The 24,033-nt window shown below is 48.5% G+C and overlaps 1 long non-coding RNA gene across 1 annotated transcript in view; it reads left to right on the top strand.

The window, feature by feature from the left end:
* The first annotated feature begins 4,151 nt into the window (after window positions 1-4,151).
* Window positions 4,152-24,033, top strand: part of LOC149350224 (uncharacterized) — a 50,814-nt gene continuing 30,932 nt past the window's right edge. Inside the window, exon 1 of the long non-coding RNA XR_016289441.1 lies at window positions 4,152-4,305. This is a non-coding gene — a long non-coding RNA (uncharacterized LOC149350224). The remainder of the gene's footprint in view (window positions 4,306-24,033) is intronic.

Below are 24,033 nucleotides of genomic sequence, written 5' to 3'. Positions count from 1 at the left end.
ACTATGATTCCCAAAGCAGCAAGCAAAAGAGAGAATCTGTATTTGTTAATCGATATCCGCACCACTTGTTATATATAGAATGATGTCGTACTAGTTACTAATTACCAATTTCTTAGCAAAATATCCTTATTCCACTGCCAGTCTGGGTTGCAAGGAAACGAATTAACTGAGCCATCAGTAGTCATAAGGAAGTTGGAAAAAAACCAAGTTGAAGTCCGGCCGAAGGATGACGAAGAAAAACAGAAAGGCAGTGATGACTTTTGTCTTTTATTGCTATCTCTTTGCTGCAATCTGATGATGAGAGCTTTTAAGCTGAACCAATTGCCCAGTTAATACTATCCTTAGTACATGTGACTATATACAAGTTACATGCATAAGCATACAGATGTAGAATTCTCACTGAGCCACATCATGAAGTCAGTGTGTTGCTCAGCTGAGCAGAACAGACAAGCACAAAGAGAAGCCTGGTCAACAACAGGTGGGTGCACTAATGCATGTTTAGCTTTGCAGTGAGCGAATGTAGGTAGCTAGAGCTAGCTTGCGCAAAGTTAGCCCAAATGCTACTATTGTGTAAATCTGCCCCGATAGTTCTCAATGAACACGTTATGCATAAGAGAGCATTGTACTGGTTTGCCGAGGTGACCGAGTGACTGAGCACTATATCAGATCTATTTGTTTTCATATTTATCACACCTCAATGGTCCTAAATGACGTTACTTTAGTAGCGAGCTTTAAAATGGTGTGCCAGGTAGGAGCTCAGTGAGTTCGTAATTTATAGCATGATTTCTGTAGTAACCACTTCGCAGGGCAGTAAGATACACAGCCTTGTGGGATGCAAGACCGTTACAGCCTTCTGTGGCACGAACAAAAACGAATCTTGAAATTCAGTGGCATATGAGCTAAACGAGGCACAAGAGTGTTAGTGCACCTAGTGCACGAGAGACTACAAGTTGGGACTGATTAGTTGGGGACGTGTTGGTAAGGAGCAAAAAAAAACCTGCATAAGATGAAGACATTCAAATATGCACTTTTGGTGCTGTCACACTGGACCTTCAAAAATGGCCTGAGAAAATAAAACAAGCGGCTCAGGACTGAAGACTGAACTAATTCAAGGATTCTAGTTAAGTTAGATTTGTGCCATGTGCCATTAGAATACCCAAGTTGATGACACACAGGGGAATTGAATGCAAGTAACTTGGAAGACGGTGATACTAACAACACGTCATGGTGTAAATATCCTAGGTTGTGGGTGGGTGTATGAGGATTATTAGGTATTTGAACCAGTATACAGTGAATATACCTTTATCGGAAGGCCTTATAAGTTGGCAAAATGTAATGCTGACAATAAAAAACAATATTACTGCATTCTTAGTAACATTAGCAAACAGGACAATCCAGGGCATGCTAATTGTTGTTTTGAACAACTGAAATGCTGGTATTGATTGCAATATGGCACACACCATATGGCTGTCAGTGAAGGCATATGACAAAACACTGAAGGGACGGTAATAATGCAAGTAATGAAAAGCTGAGGCCCAAAGGAGTGCCTTGGCGGACGTCCGAGATTGCAGGAAAAGGCAAGATACATAAGAATTGGCAAGGGAAATTTGCCGAAGGCTGGCTGTTTAAGCTTGGATCCAGTTTAGAGCTATTGGATGCAAGTTAAAGCACGAGAAAACCAGCCTCACATAAATAGGGGAAATGCATGCTTTTTCAAAGCAAAGAACAAAAGCATCATAGGGGGATGTTGCAGTCACGGTGCATGTCGTGAAGAACAAGAAAAAGTTGGCTATTGCAGAAATGTCTTCTAAAAGCTTGCCGATTTGAATCAAACAACTTAATGGGCCAAAACAATCTAGCAGGGTCAAGAGTATGAAATGTGTTTGGTGATTTGCAGCACATGCCAATAACACAAATAGGGCCATAGGTGCTGGGTGATGAAGGATTATAAACAGAGGGGCCAGGCTATAATAAGGCAGGAACCTATCTGTACAGCATGCACTAGATATGCCTATACAACCTACTTCCTCTCCCGTTGTTGCTTTCTGTAAATTTCACAGAACTTGATCATAGCGTACTGTGGGGTGCACCGGTGGCAAGTTGGCATGTCGAAACTGTGCTAAGGGACGACGACAGAGCAAGAATTGCTACCCTGTGCAGTGATGTTGTTACCATCGTCTTTGTTCCTAGCGTAGCTTTACCAGCTCCACAGGGCTTATTTTGCAGTCTGCAAGTAGTCATGTCTGTAGCAAGCAGTCACAGGCAAATGAAGGTGGTAGCAGACAGACATATGCAAGTGCATCGACGAGATCTTCTCAAAGCTTTGAGAATGGCTTGTTAAACAAAGTGCTGCGGCTGACCCAGGAAGCACCGCTGAACAACCACTTAACACCAATAAGGCCGATTTCGCAAGCAGCTCTGCAACAATAGCATTGCGAACACATCCAGTTTCGTACCACTGATCCCCGGATCGAAAAGGACCATGAGCAAAATCAACAACAGACACTGTCATTGCCTATGAGGTGCTTCAAGACCACTGTATTTTTCTGATTGCAGTGGAAACCAACATCCCACTTGAACTGAATACTGCCAAGCATTTGTCAATATTGACTTAACACTGCTATGCAAAAAGAGAAAAAAAACAATGGCAAAGGTTTTCTCAATACTTTTTTCTTTTTCATCAAGACTCGTTATGCTCAACTTGCTCTGTGGTCAGTTTTGATTGCATAAGCTGCTGCCACACTTTTTTTTTTTCTGCGCTACATCAATTGAAATGCTCATGAAAAACAGACTTATGAGTTGGCACATATTAGAGATTTGTACACTGTCAATCAGTCGTGATTCAAAAGCGGCAATGATTCTTGTTTCCATGTTGTTACAACCTAAACCGAAATGGCTAGCGGAAGTGTTCAGTCACCCATTCATCACGCCGATATGTTTATTGCAGGCAAATGTGCGCACAGCCGGCAGGAAATAAAAAGAAATGACGCTCCCGAAGATACATTTGCACTGCACCGATGTTTTAACACAGGTTACACAGTTTCTCCGGCGAGTCGTAACCCGAGCACCCATCATCACGAAACGTACTGAATGGAGCACCAAAGCGCAGAGGATGGCGACATCGCTGTTGTCGCCGCAAAACAGTCCTACGGCCGTGCAGCCAAGCTCGCGTCGCGTCACGTCGCACACACGGCAATTCTCAAGCACAGTGCCAACACGAATCGCGAACAAAATGGTAACGAATGCGTAGCCAGCAACAACGTCGTGTGCACGCTTCGGTCGCGATCACTGCAACCATCGCAACGAATGCGACTAGCTGCACAACGCCACGTTCATTTCAGCATTCGGAAAGCACGGCGTGCGTAGTGAGCTCTCGAAGATGCACATTTCACTGCCTTGACGTAAAAGCACTCGCTTCGATCGCAATCACTTTCACTACGCGGACACTAGCCACTGTGCTAGGCAGCTCATGCACGCACAGAAGTTCACCGTGAGCAGCTTTTGCTCGCCGCTGTGCGTGATGATCCTCGCAGGAATTAGGAACGCTTGCAGCAACCACAAACAGCTCCATATAAACACTTCGTGACACCGCCAACACGTAGGTCTTGCGTCTGTTTGAAGAGGCGCTCTGTCAACTACATCAGCGTCGATTTCAACTCGGGAAACTGTCGCTGCTCGCCGCTGCTGCACGCGGAGAAGTTCGCAGTCGCTCTGAACACTCGTAATATCAACATGTGGTCAATATAGTATGCCTCGCGGCATAGGTGCCATCTCTACAGCCACGACCTATGCCTCGCTCCCCAGTTCAGTCGACGGACGGCCATCTTGCCCCGGCAGGAGCGGATGCCTACGTCACGTAAAAAGCAGCCAATCGCTGCAATTCGGTCGCCGGGCGGTTCGCTCGTCCGCCCCAAAGTTGAAATTCACCAACTTTCCTTTCGCCTGCCGAACGGGGCGAATGCCTATTGTCTGGTCGTTCGGTCCGCCAGTCCGCCTGCCTGGCGGATCCGCTTAAAAGCGATCGTACAACGGCCTTAAGAGCTCCACAATACGGCTGATAAGCAAACCTCGTTTCTCGGTTACTTTTGGCAAAGGCGGTAGGGTGCGAGCACCACGCCGGCGCAGGAGAAAGGCGATCTTTGGTCTTTGGGTCGGGTAACTCGAAGCGCACGGATGACCGCACGCGGATCCGCATTTTGCCAGAGGAATGCAGCCTCGCGGGAACGGACCTCACGAGCTCGCTCCATCGGAGCACCGGCGTTGCCCAACCTAGGCCCTTCCGAAGATTCGCCCGTAATTAAACTGGTGAGTCGGACGTCCTTGACTCTCTAGCGTAGCCCTTCCGAGGTACACCTTGTTTGTCGCTAGCCCGTGTTAACAGTGTCTGTGGCAATGACTGCCACTTGTGTCAGCACAGTGTCGTATGTCCTTTGTTCTCAACAGCAAGGACCAACGCGGTCGGCTTGCACGCGGCTGTGCTAGCGATCACGGGATTGGGTGTCGGCCTGCCTGTCAGCAGCGGACGAGCGGAGTATAAATACATAGATATTATTCTTCTAACCTTTTGAACCCCACAAGCAAAAGAGCTTTTTTTTGTTTGTTTCAAGCAGTGCCTAGAACCTGCCCTTCCACCTCCTTTTCCTTTTTTTTTTAGCTGCGGTGCATTTAACACCTTGCTCACAAGTTAACCCGCAGTTTCACTGAAAGTAGCCACTCTGGTAGAATGATGGCTGGACGCATACGCACTAGAACCACCGAGTCGTGCGTTTACATATGTGACAATCGCCATGATATGAAGTAATTCTGACTGGAAAAGAAAAAAAATGCTCACGAGAACATTTTCTCAGCAAACAGCTGCAACTATAGTGGCTATCAAGATTCGTAATAGTACATGGTATGGATTCTCATTACAGCACAACCCCCCACAAATACTTAATCAACATCAGCTAATTTCATTTAAACAAGTTCAAGGATCATATTCCAAGCTAGAGTAGTGTTTTGATATATCCTATGTTTGCTTCACTGATCTGTTATTTCTCTTTACATTATCTTGGGTTCAGCTATGATTGTATAGATTTAAAGTTTTATTCAAATATGTATGTATAATGTATTCTTGTACTATTTTTGATAATAATGAAAACTAAGCTCGTTCGTGTTTTTGAAAACTACGCGAATTTATTGTACAGAGCCTGCTATTCTCTATCTTTCCACTGTTTCTGATAACTATTGTTAGTAAATGTTGGCACTGCCTTGCAGAGGTTTCCTGGGCCATGTCAAGCTGTGATTTACAGCTTTTAGCCCAGGTATCCTTGCAAACTGGTAAAATAAACTGAATTGAATTGGATTAAAGTAATTACGTTACCATAGCTTGTCGCTTAATACGCTTCTAAATGTTCTTTTTTTTTTGCGTAGCAGTAGAAGGTATGCTTCACATTCACCTATCATGTTGTTCTCTGTCTAGATATAGAGGCATGGTGTTTTCTTTTAGTGAAGGTAGTGTCACTTAGATTTGATTTATTACAAAAATTTTCATTGAGTTTTAATTGACTGGTGTAAGATGATGGCTCTATACTGGGTAAGCTTTGAATACTGCGTTCGGATTCTTTCGCTGGTTCTAAACAGAGGCAGACCGAAAGGCATGTATGTCACTATTTCGGGCCGCCTTCTTTTGACATAAACATTGCGCACCTAGTTTGCCCCTAAGTGCCCCTATGTGATAAGAGACATAAAAAGGACAGCGCGGATTAGGGAACGAACTCGAGTTAATGATGTGCTAGCGGAAATATAGAGCAAGAATCGGACTTGTGCGGGACACGAGATGTGGACAGCACACAACCGAAGGTTTCTATAACGATAGCGCAGTGGGTTGCGAGCGAAGAGAAACGTGGTCAGGCGGGGAGATGAGAGCAGGGGATTTGCCGGGGATTACGTGGAGTGGACGTAACTGAGCTGATGGCGATGATGATGATAATGAGACGATTGCCTTGCGGGCCCTTTCCAACCTTTCCTACACGTCAGCAAGGTTCTCGCAGGCCCTACAATGCGTTTCTAGTCAAGTCGCATTATTCAGGCGTCTGCTTCTGTTGGAGTGCAGCCATATATATATATAAGGCTAATCTTGACGTACCGTCAAATGAATGCAGCAGGCGACAGCGCCGAAGAGTCCTCGCATCTATACCTATAAACCGCAGCGACCAGAGCCCACAGCGGCCCCGCAGGGTGCCGTTCATGATCCTTACACCACAGCGGCCACGAAACGCAGGGTCAAGCACGTAGTGGGTCGCCTAGGGCACCGTTCGCAATCAATGCGACGGCGACAATGCTATGGCTATGTCTGTACCGCACTTCCTCCGCCCCAATCCCCGCGGGCACCTTTTCCCATTTGAAGGCTTGCTTGGATGGCGCATTCTCGAGAGCGACGTACTACGACACCGTACGCACACCTGGATGTGGACACCCGTGGTGTGGTGTCGCAACCCCCGGGCCCATCCGCCGGTGGTTTATTTATTCAGTCACTTGGGGGGCAGGGACTCTTTTGAGGGGGGAGAGGGGCAAGGCTTCGAGTTTTTGGTATTCATTCAAAGTTGTATCTATATATATTAAATTTTATATTCCTTCTTCACATTTTTTATTGTTTTGCACTATTCAAAGGTGTATTTGTTATTCATTTAAAATTAACTGAAACAGGCAGCTTTATGAAGATGTACAAACGAGGAGTGATCGGCTGCATTGAAAATGCTTGCGCATAGTCTGTTGAAATTCTGCTATAATGATGCTCTTGAATAGGGGCCAGACATTCAACTTCTACTGGGATATGATTGGTCTAGCTAGTTATGAAACGAAATGCTTTACGACTGGCTACGAAGCCAACTAGCTGAGCCCCACTGTGCTTTATATTAATAGCGTCCTGGAAATGAGGCGTTTTGTCAGAAATCTGATCTCAGTGCAAGCAATTGGAGACAGGGGAGGGAGGAGGGGGAGGGGGCAGTGTTAACGGGGGTGACCACCCCTTGCCCCCTGTTCAAGTATCCCTGGGGGTGGGGTTCATATAACTTTCTCATTCAAAAACGCTGAGTGTCCGTCAGCGCGACACGGTGCCAGCGCTTCCGTGCAGTAGAAGGGGGGGGGGGGGTACATCTTTTTCTCGCAAGTATTGGTTTATGGTAGTTTAACGTCCCAAAGCGGCTCAGGCTATGGGGGACGCCGTAGTGATGGGCTCCGGAAATTTTGACCACCTAGGGTTCTTTGACCTGCACTGACATCGCACAGTACACGGGCCTCTAGAATTTCGCCTCCATCAAAATGCGACCGCCAGCGCCGGGATCGAGCCCGCGTCCTTCGGGTCAGCAGCCGAGCGCCATAACCACTGAGCCACCGCGGCAGCTTCCACATGAATTGCGTAGGCCTCTGGCTGACATGAAAAATGCGCTCCTAAATTTCTATCCGAACTAACACTTCTGTGTCTCGTACCTGTATTGCAAGACGTCGTAGCCAAAACAGCGGAAATGCGGTCTTTCAGGGCAATATTACGGCAACGAAAAATTATGACTGCGACAGAAGGAGGCGTACCTGTCATCCTGAGCAGTAAAGCTGCGGAACATAGAAGCCCCCTACACCGCTGGGTTTCGTGCTACTCTAGCCATCATCGCGCTTTTTCATGTGCCGTTTCGCTCCACGCGTGCCGCTCTTTCTCCTACTGACTACGGACATATTACCAGGGCAGCAGGTTGGGGCCTTTGGATTGTGCAATTTATTGCCATGGGATGTCTGTAGTTGGGATCAGCGGGCTACTTTAGGACGCGCTGTACATACTGAAGAAAAGTCCATTTTACTGTAAATAGGCCGTGGACTTTCCGGCGGTTATTAAGGCGGAAGCCTTTAATGTCTCATCGTTGTAAGCAGCAGTTGTCGACAGAAATGTCACGCTTTTCAATTGGCCGAAACGGTCGTGACGTCACAGTGCGCGAATTTCAAACGGGGCGAATTGTACTTTGGCTACTAACCACGCAACCAATTAAAGGGATCGTATAGTGATGCTCCAAGTAATTTTGACTGAGTTTAGTTAATTGCTTACTTAACCAATTGGCCTAATTAACCTTTCTAGTCAGACCAGATAAATAAATAAAACCGAGTAAGAAATAGCCCGAGCTTGAGAATCCAACCCCGGTCTCCAGAGTGCGAGTCGAGCACGCTACCACTCCGCCATGCCAGCTCGATGGTTTGGAATGAACAAAGGTGCGTCTAGTGAATACGGTGTCTTCGTTCACTCCCATCTTCCTCCCTTCCTGTTACGGCGAGGTTTAGGTGTCCACCGAGATATGCGAGACAGATACATTTCCTTTCCTCAAAAACCAATTTACCGACGAGCAAGGCGTATTTGTCCGCGTTTCAGATTGGTCCAAATTGTCGTGACGTCACCACGCGCGAATTTTGACGGGTGTCCACCGAAATATGTGAGACAGTTACTGCGCAACTTCCTTTCCTCAGATACAATTTTCGACTAGTGTCTACTGAGATATGTGAGACAGTTAATGCGTAATTTCCTTTCCTCAAATACAATTTTCATTTTCTTCACTACGGTCCCTCTTTCTTCTTTCACTCACACTTCCTCCCTTCCTGTACTGTGCGGCTCAGGCGTCCACCGAGATGACAGAGAATTACAGCTCCATTTCCTTTCCTCAAAAAGCGTTGCGTTCGAAGGGCAAGGCATCGCGCCGAACGGATGGTGGCGTTCCGTGGACTCCCTGGCAGCGCTGCAACACGCTGTCGCGTTCCACTCTTAAAGGCGAAGCTTAAGCGTCATTAATGAGCAGTTAATTAATGCACCAATAAAATGGGAAGTGAACAATCGCGTAGCAGAATGCAGCACTCAGGCTTTCGCCTTTCACCACTTTAGCCGCTAAAGTTCCTCGTAATTTGTTTTTAGAAATATTGGCTGGTGTTTTTCGGCGTTCATTTTCTGTTTCAGAAATTGGTGTTTTTCGGCTAGCCGCGTGGCGCGAACGCTAAACACGTCGATTAAGGATGAAAAAACAATTCTAAAAATGAGATACCAGCTTTGCTGACCTTACAGGTGAAAACGCTATTCACGGTTGTTTGTGGTAGATATATGCATACTTAGTCGCTCTCATCACCCATGCCTGCGTGTATCTTTCTGTTAAGAGCACGCAATTTTGAAAATGCGCCTCCAGCATAGCACTTGATGCAGGAGAGCCTAAAATGTTCAAAGACGCTCGGGACAGTACGGGCCGGACGCATGTGTTTGCCCCCTAAAACTACGTATGGTAGAGGACAGCGCTGAACGCGTATGCTGACAGTAAATCTGAAGCTCTCACTGCAGGCCCTTCAGACTGTATTCGTCCCTTACTGTATAGGTAGGTTCACATTCCGCAAACTCCTCCGGCAGCTCCGCTTAGACACACGAGTCAGCTATTTGGACACGGAATCGGAAAGAGTTATTCATGAATCGCGAGTCATCGGGAACCACATGTCTCTGAGCCCCCCGTAGTGTACCGTAAAATATGGCACAAGGTTCATTCACCTCAGGTGCGCGTCTACGATGTTCATTAGGCTGTCGACGCTACCACACCTTTCTGCTGGTGCCTATTTCCACTTCTCTTGCAAGGGGACATATTTCGCGCCGAGGATAGGACGGTTCTCGCCTGGCATAACGTACCCGACTTTCTTTTTCGGTTTTAACCGATCCCGCATTTTTTTTTTGACCGGCGGATGTTTATCGCCGTTTAACCGAAAATTCCGCGGCTTAGCTGTAATAGACTTGCTTGCTTTTGTAAAAGGAATGCCCACGCGACGTGTGCCGTACTCACTGTAGGGACGTCCATGTTCCTACGCTATATACAGGGCGTTTCACCTAGGACTTTACACAATTTTTAAAAATGGGCTTTTTGATGTAGAAGGCCGCTTTTTTCGGCATAACATTGTCAGCGGTCGTCAGAAAGAGCTCAAACGTGCCAACTAGCAGGCTTATGAACTAATACTGAATAGCTAACTTTTTAATTATTACTGTTAGGCTCCTTAATTATTCAGAAACGTGTAGCCTACTGTTAGTAATACCCATATCAGTCTTTAAAGCTTCGAAAACGCTGTTACCCTCGGCGCTGTGGCCCAATAAATTTTGGCTATTTTTACCAGTTGCGTGCACTATAGAGAGGTTGCTTTGCCTACAAGCTTCTAGAAAGCGCATGTTTTTTGGCGCGATGTAGGCAAAATTTGTTGGGCAACAGCGCCGAGGGTAACTGCGTTTTCGACATTTTAAAGACTGATATGGGTATTACTTACGGGAGGTTACACGCCTCTCAATAATTAAGGAGCCTAACAGATGGTAGTTAAAAGTTAACTATTCAGTATTAGTTAACCTGCTTGCTAGTTAGCTCGCCTTAGCTATATTCTGGTATACTACATCGCTGACAACGCTATGCCGAAAAAAGCGCTCTTCTAACGCAAAAAAGCCCATTTTGAAAAATTGTGCAAAGTCTTAGGTGAAACACCCTGCATAGTTCACCGCTCTGCAATATATGCCCCTCAAAAGGATTAGGAAAAACACAAAGATGAGGTGTAGAAAAAGAGAAAAGGAACACGGAATACAAAAAAAGCTAAATTTCCATTTGCAAATGCTCGCACGTGATGGACGGTACCATTTTAAACACCAGTTGAACAGCACGGCAGCAAAAGAAACAGAAACCAAAGAAAGAACGAAAATCTTGAGAAGACGGAAGCAAGCGAGGTGTCAGAATGCGCAGCTATTTATCTTCCAGGCGCCTGACGGCCAGACGTAGAGTCCATGAAAAAAAACAAAAAAAAAACGTCACTCACACGTACACACTGTGAAAGGACGTAATCCTTTTGGACGCACGAGCCAACAAACCACAAGAAACTGCAGAGGAGATATATGTCTTTGTTGAGCCCATAATAAACCTGACAAACCGTAATGCCTCATCGAAACAAGGGAGGCAGCAGCGCAAAGTGCCTCGCGGGTGACGTGCCCCCTTCATCCAACTCCCTGGTGTCGCGTGCGCATAATTTCGGGACGACGGGCCCGCTTCGCCGGTAGACTCCCCCTGTGCGCCGCCGAGTCCCCCGCCGCCCCTGTCCCGAAACAATCCGGGCCTCAATTTACGAGCCCGGAAGGGGCAGGCTCGCCTCCGACGCGCGCGCGGCCGTGATGATGGAGGGGACGACGGCGCACTCCGCGGGGGCTGGAGGACGGAGGATTAGTCGATGGGCCAACACAATTAACTCTCTGTCGCGAACAGCTTCATCGATGGAACCCCGCGGCCGCCATGCACCAAAGTCAGGACGCTAAGCCGATCCTCGTCGCGAGCGCGGCTGCCGCATCGTCGCAAAGTCGACGGTGCGCTCGCTTATCGGGCCAGACCAGGCCGGGCGCGTGCAGAGCAAGTCGCGCGCACATCACGTCGCGACCGGGGAGCGGCGCCCACGCGCGCGCACGAAATCAGCGCGCGACGGTGATTGCTGCGAGTCGTATGCGAACTGTACTACAACGGGTCCACGCAAGCGGGTTGCACGGCGCGCGCACTTGTCTTTCGCGTCCTGTCAAGCGTTTCATGCTCTCTGGGTACGGTACGCGGCTTCGCAACGCAAAGCCGGCAGTCGTGTACGAGTCGCCCGGAAGCCGTGACTCCGAGAGAGAGAGAGAGAGAGAGAGAGAGAGAGAGAGAGAGAGAGAGAGAGAGAGAGAGAGAGAGAGAGAGAGAAGACCTCGACAGCTTCGGTCCCCCTTTCTGCCGGCATGTAAGAGACCTCAGCCGTTTGCCCGTCGCGTATTGATCTAAAGTTTCGATAGGTCTCGCAGCACTACTGCACAGTAAAAAGCGGAAGAATTACAAATATTTGCATGCTGGTGCACTTTGTGCGCTCCTGTGTCAACCCGCACGTGAGGAAAGCGAAGGGGAGAACTGTGGACTGCTGAAGATCGATTCACTGTTGCTCGCTCTGCGAGAGGAGAGCTTTTATTTCGGGAGTTTCCAAGTCCGAACTTTGCGTTGTCAGCCGTGTTCCGCGTACAATAGGTTCCATCAGGCGGAGGCTATTGCGGTTGCGGGTACAGGATCAGCGACAGAATGCAAGTGCTGAGCATGCAGTGGCCACCACAGCACGAGTACCTGAACTAAGGGGAGGCGGTCGCGTCATGAAATGCGTACAGTGCACGCTTAACAACATGGGCTCTCTATATTGCACGCCAACGTTGGCCTGCAATAAATAGCACCCGTGTGTTTATGAACGCACGCTGTATACATGGCCACACCCAGCGTACATTACATACATATGGCCGTAGGTAGGACGACAAGTTATCCATTTTGTCGTTGTCGCTGTCCTCGGAGGATGACAGCAGGATTTGCTTGGAAGGAGAGGAAGAAGTACTGGACGAAGAAGGAAATAGCTTCAATGGAATGCATATGGGGCTTCCGCGTATGAAGAACAACAGCAAAGGAAACGCGCGGTAATCCGGCACAGCCGCGGATTTCTCTCTGTGTACAATGGAAGCAAACAGATAGGGTATACAGTGTCATGCGGGTGGATTTAAACGAAGGCGTATATCGATAAGTTTAAATGGAGGAGAACATGAGGGAGAGCAAGAAGAATTGTATAGATGGAGGAGCAGGCAGCCTCGATGGAATACTTGAGCCTCTATGGGAGCTCCCGTATGAAGAAAGAGTGTCTGTCGACGTCGAACTAATCTCATGACATTAAATAAAATACTGCAGTAGTGAAATCCACCTTTCGAACGAATAAAACTAGCGGAAGGACGCAGACACAGTAAGGCCCACATGACGACGCTATAGGCTCTCAGTGAATTTATTTCAGTGAAGATCACACATATAGATACACTTCAGCAATGAAACCAGACATGCGCACATGACAACACGAAAAAATAATAAGAAAACATAACAGAGGAAAAGATGTCCGTCACACCACGATTTCTATAGTTATCTGTGGGTGCTCTAAAGAGCTTAAGAACCTAATTTCGTTAAGGAACAAGCTCACTGAACTTATCACTGACACATGTATCTTCTTTTTTGGTGATGCGATGCCTCCAGAATTTCACATTGGCTCCTTGTTTTACCCTGCCAAATAATGGTGGTGTTCTTAAGTAACGGAGTTCAGTTATGATTCCTGCAGTGCTTTGGCGAATTCGCCTCATCGTCAGAAGATGCAGGCCTTTAATGTTCTCTAAGCCGGGCATTTAAGAAGCGGCCGGTTTGGCCGCCGTACTACATTCTCCAGCAAGATAACGGTATACAATAGGAAACTTTCTTAGCACAGGTAACATGCTTTGACTCATGGTTTACAGTGAACTGTGAATTTTCCTTCTTTTTCTAACCAATGCTTCTGCCCAAACTAACCAATTTTTGTGGAGCTGAAAAAAACAACTTCGACACCATGCCTATTCGCGACTTTTTTTGTGTTGTGGGAAAGTGTGCGCTCGTAAGGCATAACCTCAATCTTATTTTGTGTCCTTTTTATCTGCCGGCTCCACTTGTTTCGCTTTCACTGTCTTCAGGAGCTTTTCAGAGACCCCTCTGGTAACGGGCATTGGGAACCCCGCTTCTTTTAGTCGTTGCTCTTGGCACAGAAAACTATCTTGCACGGTGTGAAAGCAAATTTTCTGCAGCACGTTCTTGAGACATATAAGGTAGCTATACTCCTTTTCGTTAAGTTTGAGTGTTAGAAATTGTATGACATCAAGGCATTCTTTTTTCGTGGGGTATAGGTCCGGCAAAGGTGCCCGTAGCCAAATATGGTCAAAACGAGGTCTAAAAACCTAATAGTGTTGCGGTGTGGCAATTCAAGGGTAAAACCGAGCGCGTTAGAGCATGAATTAAAAAAGCCCAAAATGTTGGCGGCTACATACAGACTGCCATTGAGTAAAACTTTCAAAAGTGCTGAAATGGATTTCACACACCTGAAGACTTTGGTCACACGGGCCATATTCATTCTTTATTTTAGTAAGGTGTCAAAAAGGGCGAAATAAAGGTGGGTTAAGATTGGCGCTACATTACACCTTATACAGATCCCATTTTTCTGGACATGCACTCACCATTAAAGTTCATTTGTTCGAAATATGTAACAACTCGCCCAGCTCTCCACTGTATTGAATAAAATACAGATTTAGCGCGGACATGACTAAGCCTTTCGTGCTAAGAAGGCAAGCGAGGCAGCCATCCACTCGGCTTTTGAGCCAAAAAGATGTCAAACGAGGAAATGGCATAAATGACTGCATATGCGTTGGGGGTCTCCCTACAAGGACATAAGCGTCCTGCCAGCGCCACAACGTGCGCAAAAAAATTTACGGTAAATGAGAACGTTGTCGTGTGTTTGTATTTTGCGTTTGTTTTTGGAGGACTTCGATTTCTCGAGGCCGTTGAGACATAATTTGTATGCGCAAAATGAAAAACAAGTCCTGCGAGAACATTTTCAAGCAGCACTCGACGGACACCAAATTAGAACGCGCTTCGTGAGGCCGGAGTCTCGGCGAAGAGTATGTGGTCAACAAAAAGAAGTGCGAACAGTGCTCAGAGGCGCTCGGGCACTTAAAGCGCGAATATAGCGCACAACACTTCATCGCTTCAGTGGACGTGAAAACTTTTAATTGAAACTCAGCGGGATCCTATTGACTTTCAGTCGAATGTTGGCGGAAATTATTAAAGGGGAGAACTGTCACTGACAGATGTAGACTGCTCTCCACAGCTCTCGGGGGCCTTCCAATGCACGTTACTTGTCGGGACGACGTCCAGCGGCGAATTCTTCCCGCTGCCGCTCTGTTGTTTTGAATTAATTCATTCTGACGACCCCGTGCTTTAGTTGCAAAGCGGACGTGACGGGTCCTGTACATATAACGTGCGCAACAGCGAGGATGATATATACTCTGGCGCACATCGCCAGCAGCACGCACTGCACGAATCTGCTTATTGCGCGCGCTTCGCAGTGACGCTTACGCTAAGGAATGGAAAATAAACAAGGAGAGGGCGCTGCGCAATGAACCGTGCTGCACATGGCCGTCTTTTGCCAGCGCCGCCCGGTTCGGCACTGCGGAGAAGCGACGCCTCCCGTTCTGTTGCTGCTGCCGTCCAACTGCAAGGCTGACATCCGAGAGTGCCGCCGCACGGCGGCGCCTAATTTGGGGCTGAAGGGTGTCGCGGTGCCGCGCTTAATTATCGGGGCTGGCTGCTCTCTGACGCGCGGTTCCGATGCGTCCGTCGCGCTACCACGCGCTCTCTGGAGGCGACCGAAGAGGGGTCGCGCAGTTTCCCCGGCATGCGCAATAGCTGCCCCGCGTCGCGGGCACGTCAAAACATCAAACGAGCCGCCGCGTTAACCCCGTCATTAGAGGCGTCCGTCACTGGGAGCACCAAGGGTGGACAAAACACGCTTCGGCGGGGCGCCCTCTCCGCCGGAGGACACGCGCCGCAGAAACCAAGACTGAACATGCGCCCTTTCGCTGCTGGCGTGTGTAGTTATCGCCCGGCGTCTCGCCCTTTCCAGTCCCTAGCTGAGCGCTGAGCGCCCTTTTACGCGCAGAAATGCAGAAACGGTGCCCCCCTCCCCTGCGAAACATCAGAGAGCAGTTCAATCTGTCCACGACAGGTGGCACCACTAGGACGGCCGCCATTCCTGGCCTTCGGAGCAGTCGCTGACAGCATCGGTGCGTAGTGCGAACCTCTGCTGCGCAGCTTGTGTACGAATGTCAGTGGCTCTTGAAAAACTCGGCTGTGGTACACATGTCATGCGAATTGTTGAATTAATATGTAGAGCTAATATGTCTGTGGTCTAGTGACGGAAAAGTAGACGCGCTTATTACATATGTGACACTTCGCGGCAAAAGCAGTCGTTTTTCGAGGAGCTGTCTTGCGAGTTCATGCTGCCTTCTGGGAGAACAGCACGTTAATATGTTGTTCTACGAAAAAAAAAAAAAACATCTCAAACCCGACGCGCCAGGTGATTCTAGCGCCAGCAGTGTTTTAAAAAGCATCTTTCTGTGGCTATTAGTGCGGGTGCGTTCATTTCATCGTGGGACGAAACAGGGTTAGTGTGTGCATGCCTGTGACCTTTCTCACTTTCGACAAACACTCATCCAATACTTCAAATAATCGATGCTTTTTAAACCTTTGCAATAAGTGCTGCTCGGTGGGCGTCGGTGTAATGCTCACTAAAATGTCGTGCGCACTTGGCGCTATAGCACGGTGGAAGCGGCGGCTGAACTTTTGCGGATGTCCTCAGAAGAGGCGTTTCGACCATTCTCTCGCCCGACGCAAAGGGTTACAGAAGTACGCTAATGCACAATACAGTGGCGAACTTTATCGTAACAGGACTTTGAATGTTTCAGCTTATGCCGGCTGGCTACATCTGCGGGTGCAGAACTCCGGAGAAGTTTTCAGTCTTACTTAGCAAGAGCGCGCAGTCGAACGTCTCTGAGCTCCTGAGGCGGCTTTTGAACAACGTCCATAGTCTTTCTTTGGAATCCGGAATGCTGACGGAGAACCTAAGAAATATCTGGGCAGCCGTGCGGCGATCACACGCGAGCGCGCGTTCGGTTGTAAGTCTCGTGCACAGTGCTGAGCGGTGAACGTTCTTTGTAGCTTTGAACACATATTCTTTATTATAGGGAAGCGCTTAACTTCAGAACGGACAAAACAGACGAAACAACACGAGACACCGAGCGCAGACTATCAACTGAAAGACAAACTAGCCCTTTTTAAAGTAGTGCAACACATATTCCTCCGTTTGGCGAAAATATCGAGCCCTAAAAAGCAAGCTTTCAAGCATTGTCCCGATTTTAATCAATGCAATTCGACAACAAGTTATGCAGTCCACGAATACCGTTAGACGGTGAATGGACTGAATAGATATGAACGCGCAGGTATATGAGCGCGGTTTGTTGACACATTCGAGCCGATGGGGGCAGTCGGAAGGAGACCAGCAGATGAGGTGGTTGAACCAAACATTTTTCAGCACCAACACGTTCTATGCGCACTCACACGAAATTTATGTGGCGTCCGACAGCTCGTTATCCTAAGCGAGAGCCGAAAAAGCGTCTTGAAGCCGGCACGAGCGAACCGGCAGCCGCCGAAACGAGAAGGCCCGAAGGTCGGCGATGACGGAATGGTCACGTGACCAAATATGGTGGCGCCCATGCTCCCGAGCTGTAAAGCGTCATACTCCGTGAGCCATCGCACCGAGGGACGCAGTGGCGTTTCTTACGGGAATTGAGAAACCTATGTTGATTGGTTACGCCGACTTGACGCTTCGCACGCGCGCCCAACAAGTACCCAACACTACAAATATCTCTCAAGTGTATAACACCTGTATCTTACCGGTGCTCACCTATAGGGCAGACACGTGGAAGCTAACGAAACGGGTTAAACTTAAACTGTGAACAGCGCAGCGAGCTGTGGAAAGGAACATGGTAGGTGTAACGTTAAGAGATCGGAAGAGAACAGAGTGGGTCAGGGAACAAACGCTGGTTAGTGATATCCTAGTCGAAATAGAAAGGAATGAATGTGCATGGGAAGGGCGTACGATGCGAAGGTAACAGAGTGGGTTCTAAAAGGGGGAAAGCGTAGCAGAACGCTCCAGAGAGTCACGGGACGGATGAAATTAGGAAGTTGGAAAGTGGCCGCAGCTGGCACAGGACAGGGTTAATTGGAGGGATATGGCAGAGGCCTTTGTCTTGTAGTGGACGTATTTAGGCTGATGATGGTGATGATGACAACGATGAATTTTTTACATGAATATCGTTACACGTAAGGCTGAGGCCTCTCTGCGCCAGGGTGCTAAGGTAAAACGACCGCAGCTGCAAATTAAATGATCAGCGTTTTCTTGTACACCCCATGCAGATATGCATAGTGGCTCGTTGAAGCGTCCGATTTTGTATTGTAAGCAGCTGCGTACGCTACATCAAAGCGAATCCCGTGAGGTATGCGCGGCCACACTTATATATACGCTACGCGGAATGTGGTAGATGCGTCGAAGGGTCATCATACGCTCGGCTTTGTCGTTTGTCTACTCCTAAGTGTTCGTTTAAACCGCACAAGCTTTCTAGTAGTCCTTTTGCAACTGTTAACGCAGCCAGCGCATACAGGTGTCGAGAGTATTTCTTAGAGCATGTCTGGTGTTCGGCTTTTTTTGCGGTAGCCCATTTTACCCAGTACTGCTTTAATAGAGTTTTGGCATCCCTACTGTCTTTCAGTTCTATTCTGTCAGTATAGCGTTAGACGCTTTCATGCTTCGGCGTTTCTTAATCAGATCTTTCGTCTCCAGAGATATATCTTGCCGGTATCTTGTTGAGCATCCTACCGTCTACTTCTACTGCGCACTCCGTAATGATAGCTGTGAGATTATCGTTCATTGTTTGAATATTATGATCGCCTTCCTCAATTAAAACTGAATATCTGTTCTGCAGTGGTATCCTCAATTCTTCGACTTTCCATCTTACCGCTAACTCGTTAATGGGCTTCCGCTTCACTAATTTCTTCCGTTCCCTTCTTAGCTTCAAGCTAATGAGACCATTCTGTGGCCGCTACAACGCACCTTTCCGAGGACCACCACATCCTGCACGATAGGGTGAGCGCATAGTGTGAAGCCTATTTCATTTTTAGTCTCATCATTGGGGCTCTTCCACGTCCACTTTCTGTTCTCCCGTTTGCAGAGGAAGGTATTAATGATCGTTAATTATTTCTCTCTGCGAACTCTACTAACAATTCCCCACTGCTATTCCTGGAGCCCATGCCATAGTCGCCTACCGCCTAGTCTCCGGCTTGCTTCTTGCCTACCTTCGCAATGACCTCGCCCGTCAATACCATGCACTGCGATGTTACTTTTTTCATTACCGATTCCGCGTTTTCATAGAAGCTTTCAACGCTTTGGTCATCATGGCTGGATGCAGGCGCATAGGCCAGCACCATCTTCAGCTTGTACCTCTTATTAATCCTCATTACGATAGCTGCCATCATCTCGTTAATACTACAGAACTCCTTTTATGTTGCCAGCTACATAATGATTGATGAGGAATCCGACACCTAGGTCTCTTCTGTTCACTAACCCACGATAGCACAGTACGCGCCCGCCCCTTAGAATTGCATACGCCTCATCTGTCCTCCTAACCCCCCTACGCCCTGTGGCATCCCGTTTAATACCTGTTAGTTCCTCGAACAGCAGTACTAGGCTAGCCTCACTGCATGGTTAAGGTTCTAGCGTTAAACGTTGCAAGGTTCAGTTTCCAATGGCGGCCTGTCCGGAGCCAGAGATTCTAAGCACCCTCCACTGCGTCACAGATCTGACGACCGCCGCCTTGGCAGTTGCTGCGCAGCCGCTGGGGACTGAGGGCCGAGGGTTAAAGGGACACTGAGGAGAGCACTATTAATATTTTTTTTATAGCAAAATCCGATAGTTCGGCATTTCATGGCTTTGTTGCCACTTGGCCGGCAGCGAAAGATGCATTTATTTCTAAGAAATTTGGATTCGAAGTTGAAATAGTTTTTCGCGCCGCTCTGATTCAAACTTGGGATTCTGCTATGACGACACAGAACTAAGTGACGTGAAACATGACATTCACATGACGTAACGCAGACTCCGTGATTTCTGGCGGCCAGCAGTGCGGCCCAGCAGCAGCCGAAAAGAAAGCTACCGCCGGCCGCACGTTGAAGGCATCTATCGGCTATTGCGGCCGTCGCTTCGTTTACATTTGCACCGGCGTTTTGCCAGCGTTACAATGGATCCCGTTCTCGAAGTCGTCAACGAAGTTCTCGCAAATAGACGCCTTTAGCATACCGTACGTGTACCTTGCTACCGTTAGCGGAATACCGGGAGCCCCCATACCGCTGAGAGCAAGCGCTGATTGGTCCCGGCGCTGCAGGAGCGCGCGTAGCTATCGGGTACGTGGCGCCATCTGGCGACGTCAAGGAGATTTGCGCATGCATTTGCTGCGCCTCAGTGATTCGTAGCTTCTCGTGTCCTAGTGTTGCTAGAACTATTGGTTCTAGCAACACTGTTTTGTGCTATGACGCCATGAAGCTTGTACTTGCGAGTTTGGCCTGTGGTGGCGATACCTGTATTTTGGTTCTTGCTCTTTTCTATGTTACAGGAGCTTTGTTGTCAGTATGAATGGCGTTTTTGTAATCAGGAGCTGGTATTCTGTCGATGCAAGTCAATTCAATTTCTCCTCAGTGTCCCTTTAAGTGGGTTGTTCATAGAAGGTTGCGGCCAAGTACTATACCAGGGTGGCCCAAATCCTGCTCTGGTGAGGGAGTGCGTTGTCGGTTTCGGTCAACGAGATCAGGCCGCACCCTGGGCCTGGTTATGCAATTCCATCGACACGCGGAGCTTTCTTTTTTTTTCAAACCCGATGGAGAATTGCGCGGCACCGGGATTCGAACCTCGGTCCGCTTGCACGCCAGACATAACTTCACCAGCGAAAGTACGAGACACCAGGAGAAGAAGAACACAGGAAGAAACTCCTGGTGTCTCGTACTTTCGCTGGTGAAGTTACGTCTGATGTGCACCAACTAGCCTATATGGGTACCTTGCTACTCTTGCACGCGAGGCGGATGCTACCACTCGCCATTGCGGCACGCGGCAGTGGGCTGGCTTGTGCAGGACATGTAATGCGAAAGCAAGAGGCATTCCAAGAGACGGCAAGCGTAGCAGGGGCGGCAGAAAGTTAGGTGCGCGGATGAGATTAAGAAGTTTGCGGGTATACGGTGGCCGCAGTTGTCAAAGGACAGGGTTAATGGCAGAGACATGGGAGAGGCCCTTGCCCTGTAGTGGGCGTAGTCAGGCTGATGATGATGATGATCTCTACCGTCCACCGCTGTATATACCGTTACCGCAATCAACCAACGGCGCACGCGCACGTGTGCCCTCAGGGCTGTCTGCACATGCTCTGTTGGCGGTATATGCAATATAGCGGTATAGAAGGCAGCGCTCCGCAAAAGCGCTCTGTAGCTACGTGCATGAGACTGCAGGAGTAAGGTACGCGGGTGCTTAAATTTCTGATTGAGCGTTTCTGGCACGGCTTTCGCACCCATCTCAAGCAAATGTGCACACTGTTCCCCCATTAGCAGGCTAGATGGGGACCTTAGCCCTTTTTGCCATTACCCTCTTCCACACCGCTCGCGTAGGTACGTTTGTGCGCGTTTCAAAGCACGTGCACCTGCCTCACTTGCACCGGGATTCGCGGCACAAAATTTCGAAGCTCTGTCTTTTTATTTTTTTTTTTTGCTTGGCAACGCGCACAGCTATGGGTGCTGCCGAAAATAATCGTCCCAATCGAATTTTCGCCTCGGATCGGCGTCGAGTTTTAGGGACAGACAAGTGCTTGTGACATCATTTATACACACATTTCCATGAAGTCAAATAGGCGAACAAAACGTGACGACTCAGTCACGACTGATCTAGCTATACATACTCCACACGTATCGCAATCCGGCACGCCCCAATTTAAGCAACTTGTGTTCCTGCAGTTCCCCGGAGCGCCTGCCGCAGGTTGGTTACCCGGCCGTGGCGGCCGCATTTCGGTGGGAAAGCTCAGCCGCCGAAAATCACCTGCAACGCCTTTCACTGAAGGCGCTCTTCATGATTCATGACCCGTGGCGGCGCTTCGAGACGCAAAGCCCCGGTTAATTTGAATTCTTTGCTACGCCGACGTTGGGCAAGATGGATCGTCAGGGCTTCCTAATATCTTTACGCGCGAGGGATCTGATTGTATCCATTCTCATCCCCGACCTGCAGATGAGGAAAAATGATCGCCGGCAGTTGCTGCAGCTCCAGTCGGTTGAATAAGTGCAGCGAGCGAGAAAAACAAGTTCGGTGTTCGCTGCGCAAGGCTCACATTAGCCGCAAAATATCCGCCGGTATAAATTGACCGTTTTCACAAGTGAATGCACCGAGGCATTGCTCCTTTTTCTTTTTTCGTGACAATGCTGCGATATAGTTATTTTATATTCTTTACTGATGATTATGCTCATTCCATTGCAAGCGCGTTATTCTCCCGAAAACATCGCATTCGACAGCTCGAAGCAGCCAAGCATATTATGCATAACTCTCGACCTTCCTGCGTTGTGCTTAGTTTCCGCTCTCGTGTGTCCCGTAAACTGGGGAGAGTGAGCTAGGAGCCAGCCTGCTTAACGTTATTATATTGACGCAAAAAAAAAATAAATAAAAAAAGAACAAGAGAATACTGGGAAATATTTGGTCATTGCGGGGACCCCCGCCTGTGCATGATTGTTTTGCGGCGCAGATAATAGCGCGCCCCTCTCGAATATTGAATGAGGATGCTAATTAGCCGTGCCATGAAGCGCGTGCGCTTTGGCAGGCCGCGCCGTGCCATCTCTCAAAGCCCTTTGTCTCGCAACGCCCGAGTTTGCGGTGTCCCCCCCCCCCCCCCCCCTTTCAACCCCCTTCTCCGTCCTCCTACACTCCAGCCACCCTAAATCAATACAGACATTTAGAATATAGGGCGACCCTGTCCGCTATAAGGGCGATAGGGGAATAGCGGGGTGCCAGGTGCAGGACAGCAATGCCTCTAGTGTTATTGTTCTGCGCATGCGTGCTTGCGTCCGGCTGTTCCCTAACCGAAAGGGTCCCCCTATTCAAAGTCCGTACAGTGTCCTTTATTCGTTTCACGAGGAATCAGACGACGCGTCCCCGAGAGCGTCAGAAACTTGCGCATTGTCAAAAAGTGACGTCGACCATGGTCGCTGTTTTTTGTGTTTTTTCGAAGTATCACTCGGGACGAATTCTCCGTTCTCAGTAAACGTAGGCTTGAGTTTTAATCACTGATTTGTAGTCACATCACCGCGCTGTGACCCTGGTTTCGATTTGTAGGCACGGCGTCTTTGACAACTGAACTTGCCGCCGAGCTTTTGGTATTATCTGCAGCTCTGTTTGCGTTTCTATAATTTATATTTCTATATTTAACAGGCGAAACGCAAAGGCGGCACCCCGTCTGCTTTTCGCCCGCTGGTCGCCGCAGCATTTCGTTTCGTGGCAGTGTCGACAGGTGGCGCGTCGATGAGGCTATTTCTGCAAGGAGGATAACGGGAGGAGAAAGCGTGCACAAAGTAGCGTCGATAAGCGAAGGGGAACGGAAGGAGAGAGTACAGCACAACGCTGAGCGCAGGCGCACGCTGGGCGTTAGTGAAGCAAAATCGCGCCAGCTGAATGCATTTCTGCGTGCCATAGAAGACGCTCCTGTCTTACTCCGTGCCTCGACGAATAAGAGCTAACGTATCAGTGCGCTCGAGTGGTTGACAGTGCCTCGCTTTGCACGGCCGTACGTCTTAGCGGCGGTGTATGCAAAACAGGGGCGACCTAATTGTGGTCAAGAAGGCGATGACTCGATTAGAACGGCGGGCGTAAATAGTGGGCTACTGGGTGATGTTGCCAGGCTTTATCTTTGTCCCGTTTTCTCAACATGCTCCGCCTCACCTCCCCGCTTACTCCTCTTTAAATGCGCTCTTTGGCATCTGCAAGCGGAGGTTTCGAACTGCCCTCGCGTCATCTTCCGATGCTCTCTTCTCGAGCTCGCTGAGACCATACAGGACGAAATTGTCGGCCTTCAGACACAGACAGCGAATCGGTCTTCGAAGGGAGATTGGTCCGTGTAAATCAGTACGAGCGCAAAACGACTCCTGCATACGTTCTCCTCGATAAACAGTTGTGCGTAATATTTTGCTGCATCAGGCATGGCACTGATTTCTCTAAAAAAAAGCTACATAAGCACCGCTTGTTCCACGGAATACCGTGTGATTCTAAGCCGATGCAGCTTGGCACCCGTAGACGGCGTCAAAGGGTCGTTTCGTAATTGCTTTACGGCCGGAGCTGTAGCTTTATGACAAACGCAGCGAGTTTTCCATTTCTCATGCCATCATTTCATGCTGCTTTAATGAGGCAACCATAGCCGACTGCAGAAAAACTTAAGGGCGTTTCACCAATCAAGCGATGTAGAAAAGGCGGAAGTGAACATCTTACCCATGCAGGAGTCAGTTTGGTGAA

The sequence above is a fragment of the Amblyomma mixtum genome, chromosome 3, assembly GCF_055824585.1.
Source record: "Amblyomma mixtum isolate Tamu chromosome 3, ASM5582458v1, whole genome shotgun sequence".
In the NCBI taxonomy this organism is placed as follows: Eukaryota; Metazoa; Arthropoda; class Arachnida; order Ixodida; family Ixodidae; genus Amblyomma; species Amblyomma mixtum.
This window is presented reverse-complemented; position numbering and strand designations above follow the sequence as displayed.